Source organism: Hypanus sabinus, chromosome 17 (genome assembly GCF_030144855.1).
Source record: "Hypanus sabinus isolate sHypSab1 chromosome 17, sHypSab1.hap1, whole genome shotgun sequence".
Taxonomy (NCBI): Eukaryota; Metazoa; Chordata; class Chondrichthyes; order Myliobatiformes; family Dasyatidae; genus Hypanus; species Hypanus sabinus.
Window position 1 is genome coordinate 28,255,329 of NC_082722.1, and position 6,000 is coordinate 28,261,328.

The window sequence follows — 6,000 nt, forward strand, 5'->3', positions numbered from 1 at the left end:
GGCTTTGATGAATGAGATGTTGTCTCTGGCCGACGGACACACACCCTGCCTCACGTTTGAGCAGGCATTCTTAGAGCAGCTGCCCGGGGACATACGCCTACTGCTGTCCGACGCGGATTTCAGTGACCCCCGGAAGGTGGCAGCCCGGGTGGACTTGCTGTGGAAAGCCAAGAAGGTGAGTGGGGCGTCCGTCGCACAGATCACCAGGCCCCGCTCCCAGCAGCAAACCAGTCCAGGCCCGGCCACGGAGCCCGCCAACCCCAGACGCAGGGGTGGGGAGCCCAACGAGCAATGGTGCTTCTATCACCAGCGGTGGGGCACAGAAGCCCGCCGCTGTTGCCCACCCTGCAAGTTCCCGGGAAACGCCAGGGCCAGCCGCCGCTGATGGCTACGGCGGCTGGCCATCGGGATAGCCTCCTGTATGTGTGGGACCAGCGGTAGGGACGCCGTTTTCTGGTCGACACCGGTGCCGAGATCAGCGGCTTACCTCCGACAAGTTACGACAGCTGCAATAGGGCACCGTGTCCCCCCCCGAGGGCCGTGAATGGCAGCACAGTAAGGACCTATGGCACCCGACAGGTGCAGCTACAGTTCGGCTCCAGCCGGTTCACGTGGGACTTCACACTGGCTGCCGTAGCCCAACCGCTTCTGGGTGCGGATTTTTTGCGGTCGACCTGCCGAGGCAGAGACTGGTCCACACCGAGACCTTTCAGACGTTCTCCCTGGGTGAAGCCCAGTTGCCAGCCCCACACCTCGACTCCATCACGCTGTCCGACAACGACTTCACCAGAGCCCTGGCGGATTTCCCAACGGTTCTGGCACTGCAGTTCACGGCAGCCATGCCCCGACACGGCGTACAGCACCACATCCCGACCCAGGGACCACCCCTCCACGCCCGTGCTCGGCGGCTTCCCCCGGACAAGCTCCGACTGGCGAAGGAGGAGTTCAGGAGGATGGAGGAATTGGGGATCATCCGGCGGTCCGACAGCCCATGGGCCTCCCCCCTGCACATGGTGCCCAAAGCGATGGGGGGCTGGAGACCGTGCGGCGACTACCGCAGGCTGAACGAGGCTACTACACCGCACCGCTACCCTGTGCCGCACATTCAGGACTTTGCAGCAAACCTGCATGGCGCACGGATCTTCTCCAAGGTAGACCTCGTCCGGGGATACCATCAAATCCCGATGCATCCGGACGACACCCCCAAAATGGCTCTCATCATCCCGTTCGGCCTTTTCGAGTTCCTCCGCATGCTGTTCGGCCTGAAGAATGCCGCACAGATGTTCCAGCGGTTAATGGACACGGTGGGACGCGACCTGGACTTCGCATTCATCTATTTGGATGACATCCTCATAGCCAGCAGCAGTCGTCAGGAGCATCTGTCCCACCTCCGTCAACTCTGCGCCCGACTGAGTGAGTACAGTCTAACAATCAACCCGGCCAAATGCCAGTTCGGGCTTGACACCATTGACTTCCTGGGCCACAGGATTACTAAAGACGGGGCAACCCCTCTACCCGCTAAGGTAGATGCGGTCCGCCACTTCCCCCGACCCACCACGTTCAAAGGCCTTCAGGAATTCGTAGGTATGGTCAATTTCTACCACCGTTTCCTCCCTTCAGCTGCCCAAATCATGCGCCCCCTGTTCGCCCTGCTGTCAGGTCCGGGCAAGGACATTACCTGGGACGAGGAGTCCGCCACCGCTTTCATTAAAGTGAAAGAAGCCTTGGCAAACTCCGCGATGCTAGTGCACCCCAGAATGGACGTCCCTACCGTCCTCAGTGGACGCATCTAACACGGCAGTCGGTGGGGTGCTGGAGCATCTCATCGCAGGTCGCTGGCAACCCCTGGCGTTTTTCAACAAACACCTGCGGCCACCCAAGCTCAAATACAGTGCTTTCGACCGGGAACTGTTGGCGCTCTACCTGGCAATCCGGCATTTCAGGTACTTCCTAGAAGGTCGGCCCTTCACCGCGTTCTCGGACCACAAACCGCTTACCTTTGCGTTTACGAAAGCATCCGACCCCTGGTCATCCCGCCAGCAACGCCATCTGTCCTACATCTCTGAATACACGACGGATGTCCGGCACGTCTCGGGTAAGGACAATGTGGCGGATGCACTCTCTTGCCCTAACATTCATGTCCTTTCCCAAGGGGTAGACTTTGAGGCGCTGGAAGAGGCGCAGCAGGCAGACGAGGAGATCCCGAGTTACAGAACTGCAGAATCCGATTTGCAGCTCCAGGACCTCCCCGTAGGCCCAGGTGAGAGGACCCTACTCCATGACATCGGCGCACCCCTGGTCGTCCCCGGGGAGTTCATACCAGCCCCAAGGGGGCACGAGGAAAAACCCGCAACAGTCCTGGGCAGACTACGCGAGCGGCTCGGTGACCTGGCCCCCATACCCACTTCGCAGCATGGGGCAGAACCCGACCTGTGTACCCAAAGACCTGCAGAACTGTAAGTTTGTGCTTGTATGAAGGGGCGGGCACCGGCCACCGCTGCAGCGGCCCTACGAGGGGCCGTTTACAGTGCTCAGGAACAACGGGTCCACGTTCGTGCTGGACGTTGAGGGGAGAGAGGAGGTTTTCACGGTGGACCGCCTCAAACCGGCCCATGTGGACCTGGTGCAACCGGTCGAGTTTCCGGCACCGCGGCGCAGAGGCCGACCTCCCAAACCGGGTCCAGCCCAGACTGTGGACATTGGGGTGGGGGGGGGGGTTATGTGGCGACCCACTTCCTAGCGCACTTGAACCGGCTCACAAATAGCCAGCACGCCGGCACAAAGGCCAGTCCCAAAAGGGCGCCAGTTCTGCTTCACCAACAAAGGGGAAAAGCCTGCGGGGGTTTGTGAGTACGTGTCCCTTACAGCATCCGCGCCCGGGGAGGGCAGGATGAGGGAGGCTTTAAAGCAAGGCTGTGAAGTTCGAATAAAATCTTTCTTTAACTGCAGTTTACCAACTCCGTGTCGTTATTTTAGCGCTGTGTGTAGCGCTACAATATCACAATGCACATCTTGCAGTTCCTTGAGACCAACGACAACGGCAAAGTGAATGACTCAACACTCTGGGAAACACTTAAAGTGTATATCAGAGGATAAGTTATTTCTTATGAAGCAACGCGAATAAGGGCTAAATGAGGTAGATTGGAAGTGATTGAGGAAGAATTACTGGCAGCTGAACACGCTCACAAAAACTCTTTGCTCCAATCAGATTCATTCCAATAACATTCTCAAATTAAAATACGAATACAAGTCCATTCTAGGGAAACAAGTTGACAACATATTACTTAAACTTAAACAACGACATTTTGAGTTTGGTGACAAACCACAGAAGTTATTGGCAAGGCAGTTAAGAGGAGAACAAGCAAAACAAGCCATTTACAAAATAAAACCCAAATCTGGCCTGATGCTTATGGACTTAAAGGATATTAACAAAAGATTTAGTGAGTTCTATTCAGAAATTTACACTTCCAAATCAACAGCTACACAGGAAGATTTTGATAAGCTTTTTGATCGGCTTTACTTCCCACAATTAGATGTAGCTTTCAGGGAGAATTTGGATTTGGATTTTTCGTTATTTGAGTTACAGGATGCTATCAAAGCATTTCCCACCGGTAAGGCATCTGGACCGGGTGGGTTTGGGCCAGAGTTCCACAAAGCCTTCCAAGATGTCCTTACACCGACTTTGCTGAGAATGGTTCGGGATACCTTTAAAAACAAGAGGCTCCCACCCTCTGTCAGTGAAGCAAATATCTGTGTTTTATTAAAAAAAGATAAAGATGAAATGGACCCTGGAAGCATAGGTCCATTGCACTACTAAATTATGATCTGAAAATAATTACAAAAGTATTAGCAAATCGGCTTGGTAAGCATATAGCAAACATCATTCTGGGCAGGTACTCCTTTTGGAATGTCCGCAAAATTCTCAACATTTTGTATGCCGATCATGGGAAAGATGATAGAGCTACTATACTGTCTCAAGATGCCCAGAAGGCATTTGATATGATAGAGTTGCCCTCTCTAATTGCAACACACAAGAAGTTTGGATTCAGCGACACTTTTATAGAATGGGTTAAAATATTATATACTAATCCAAAATCCTCCATTCTCACAAATGGGGATAAATCCAATCCATTCTCTCTGCAATGGGGTGTTTGCCAAGGGGACCCATTGTCCCCCCTGCTGTTTAACGTAGCGCTGGAGCCCCTGGCAATTGGCATCAGGGGCCACACACACATTAAAGGTATTAAGCTGAGCAATATTGAGACCCATGTGACCCTGTACGCGGATGACCTCTTTGTTTGTCTAGCCGACCCAGCGGTCTCTATTCTAGAATATATAAATTCCTTCGGGAGTATTTCTGGCTATACCATAAATTGGGGAAAGGAATTCATGCCCATAGTGGATCAATTTCCTAAAAACTTCCTGACAAAGTTGCCTTTTAGAGTAGAGAAGGACTGTTTCACTTATTTGGGGATTAAACCGACTAAGAACGCAAAGAATCTTTTCAAATTCAACTTTATAGAATCCATAGAAAACCACAGAACAAATATGGAGTCCTGGAGGATACTGCCCTTATCCATGATTGGACGGGTAAATGCAATCAAAATGGTGAGCCTACCCAGATTTGTATATCTTTTTCAAAACCTGCCTATACACTTAAATGCATCCTTTTTAAAGAAAATTGACTCTACCATATTGCCCTTTGTGTGGGGCTATAAATCACTCAGGATATCTAAGGCTCACCTACACAAACCTCTTAAGAAGGGCGGTCTTGGTCTGGCAATTTTCAAACATGACTATTGGACAGCTAACTCCAGGGCTCTTACACACTGGAAACGTGGAGGTGCTGAGACCGAAGAGAAACCTTCATGGCTACAGCTGGAAGCCTCTGTTGTTAAATATTCTTCACTTCCTGCTCTTCTGCTTTCACTTATGTCTCAACAGACAAGCTAATCCAACAAAACTTTACCTTAAAGAATCCTTTACGAATATTAAATCAGATAAAAGTGGCTCACCAAATTCCCAGTGTTTCCATACACGCTCCCATTTGTCAAAATCACTCATTTAAGCCTGAACAATTAGATTGGTGTTTGCAGTCTGGAGAGAGAGGGGTATCAAAACTTTCTTAGATCTATACATTGATGACCAATTTGCATCATTCACACAATTAAGCACTAAGTTCAACCTTCCAAATACACTTTTTCTTCGCTATCTCCAAGTTAGACACTATGTCAAGGAAAAGTGCCCACACTTCCAGCCTATTTCCACCACCCACCCTTTTCTTGAAAACCTCTTGCTCCCTCCAGACTCCAAACAGTTAATATAAAAATTTGTGAATTGCTTTACTCCTTCGGTTTGTACAGATTTTACTAGGGAAGCCTGGGCTGGGGACATGAACTCAGAGATATCATCGGAACTTTGGGAGGAGGCAATGTCCCAGGTTCACTGTTGTTCTGGTAATTCACACTACAGGTTAATCCAGTACAAGATGATGCATAGATTGCATTATTCAAAAACACAACTGAATCGCAGCTTCCCATCTGTGTCTCCTGATTGCGACAGGCTCGCTAGCACATCTTTTCTGGTTTTGCCCTACATTATACAACTTTTGCACTGCAATTTTTGAGTGGCTCTCAAAAGCCTATTCTAGAGACATTCAGCCCAATCACAACCTCGCCATCTTTGGATGTTCTGCAGTGACTCTTGAGTTGCTGCACGACCTGCAGATTGCTCTGCACCTAGGAATGGTGGTGGCTAAGAAACTTATTCTTCTGACCTACAAGTCGACTACTCCACCTACCTTTGCACACTGGCTCAAGGAGATGTTGTCTATTACACAAATGGAAAGAATGCGTCCGCACAAACCAAATACACAGAATATATTTAGGAGAATATGGCGACCTTTCTTGGCTCAGTGTCATAACACCTCACATACTTGACTTGTCTTGACTTGTCTAATCTCATGAGTGGGTGTGGAGCCTAACCAGATTCCTTTCTTCA